Source organism: Mustela nivalis, assembly GCF_964662115.1.
Source record: "Mustela nivalis genome assembly, contig: HAP1_SCAFFOLD_285, whole genome shotgun sequence".
Taxonomy (NCBI): Eukaryota; Metazoa; Chordata; class Mammalia; order Carnivora; family Mustelidae; genus Mustela; species Mustela nivalis.
This window is the reverse complement of record NW_028136356.1, coordinates 952,100-954,263: the sequence shown is the minus strand read 5'-3', so window position 1 is coordinate 954,263 and position 2,164 is coordinate 952,100.

Sequence of the window (2,164 nt, the reverse complement as noted above, 5' to 3'; positions counted from 1 at the left end):
TGTCCTTTGTGAAGTAAATGAAACTGTATATATTAAATATAATCCTATCACATGTAACAGTTACTAGTGCATCCCAGGACATACATAGGTCAGGTCCTCCTCAAGGCATCACGGATAACTGGATTTCACTTTCTATCCTAGGAGTCTTCTGTATATTTCTGTGGCTTTTATACTACAATCAGGAGGAAGCTTCCTCCTTTTAGCTTTGCTAAAAGCTTCCAAATGACTATGCGAGTAGATTATTTGTAGACTAGTGATATAATATTATTGTTTAATATGTGAAGCATGATAAAATAAAATGCTATTGCCATATTTAATTTGTTCAGTAAAGCATTCATTTAGTTATCAAGCATTCATTTTCTTTTTTTAAAGATTTTATTTATTTATTTGACAGACAGAGATCACAAGTAGACAGAGAGGCAGGCAGAGAGAAAGGAAGGGAAGCAGGGTCCCTGCTGAGCAGAGAGCCTGATGTGGGGCTCTATCCCAGGACTCTGGGATCATGACCTGAGCAGAAGGCAGAGGCTTTAACACACTGAGCCACCCAAGAGCCCCAAGCATTCATTTTCTTTATACAGAAGAGATAGAACAATATTATATAGTAGAAAAGACAGTAAATAATCTAGAAACCTTGATCATTTTGTTTTGGCAATTTTAGAACATAAAATTAGCTAAAGCTCAAGTGCAAGTTATATTTGTATCATAGGAGGAAAAGTTAATTAAAAGTTTGTTTATTACCATAGTTTAACACTTCAACGAAATGATAACGAGTCCAAAATCAATGAATATATGAAGTATACAATAAAAACAATAATCTTGAGTGTATGTGACTCACTGTAGGTATTGATAGGCTAGAAATCAAAGGGAAAGTATCTATAGGGTTTGTTCAGTTCCATGCTCATCAGATTAATAGGCTTTCTCATATTGCTTCCTTCACCACATTAATTTGTCTAATGAAGTTTTCAAGAGTTAAAGACAGTGATAGGTTCATGGCTGGAGAGAAGGTACAGAATCTAAGATAGTTCAGCAGTGCTTATTATTTAAGAGAAAGACAGCATGGGAGGTGAGGGGTATATCATGCATCCTGTTTTCACTCCCTTTGTGGAGCACCTACCCTGGAGGTCATGTAATAATAACCAATGACCAAAAAACAATAAAAAAACCCAAACATCCATGTGGAAGTGCCATCCCTGCCTGGAGATGAGTAGACTGCTCAAACAGATCCTGGGCAGGCATCTCAGCCCAGGCCTGTGCTGGGGAAGCTGGTTCATGGCTTTGGGCGCAATCAGGAAGCCAGCAAACTGACGGGAGAGTGCAGCCAGGGTTAACAGGACTGATGATCTTTTTGCAGCCAGGCCGCGGGTGGACACCCGCTCAAGAAGCCAGGCTAGGAGGCTGCCCAGCGCCAGCGCTGGCAAAGCTTGCAGCCCCCGGGGCTTCCCCCCGCGCCCCAGCCAGGGCGGGGCCTCAGGAGGGAGGGGGGCGGAGCGGCGCGGAGAAGGGGCTTTGCTAATTGCCAAAGCGAAAAGGGAGCTCGCGGAGGACTCAGGAGGGAGGGGGGCGGGGGCGGGTGGAGGGCGGCGGGGAGAAGGCGCTTTGCTAATTGCCTAAGCTGGAAGTGAGCTCACAGAGGATGTGGCTGAGAGTCTGGGAGGAGGTGGAGGGGCTGGCGGAGGAGGGGCGGGCAGCGCCGCGGTGCTGAGCTGCGGCCCAGTCGGGACTGCAGGACCCACCGGACTCGCCGCCCGTACGCTCCCCTGTGAGGCTCCGCTGTCCCGCCCCTCTGCCTGCTGCCCCTCCCTGCCCCAAGGCTTCTCCGGACCACCCTCTGCACAGGGGTAAAGTGACACCGCGCCGCGCCCTCACCTGGAGCAGAAAGCGCGGACCCGACCTGGGGGCGGAGAGGGAGGTTGTGGAGGCCCAGCCTCCCGGAACCCCAGGGCACCGGGACCACCCCGGACCCTGCGCCAAACCCGGGTCCTCATGGGGTCGGGCTGGGGACAGCGCCTTGCGCGGTGCCCCCCGCCAGCAGGCACGCTAGCCCCCATCTTTCCGCAGCCCCATGCGCCCGTGCTGAGGACCCCCTTCCCTCCCCCCGCCGTGGCCCCGCTGCTTTTGTTCTGGACTTGGGATCCCAGGTGGAAACTAGTCCCTCAGACCTCCC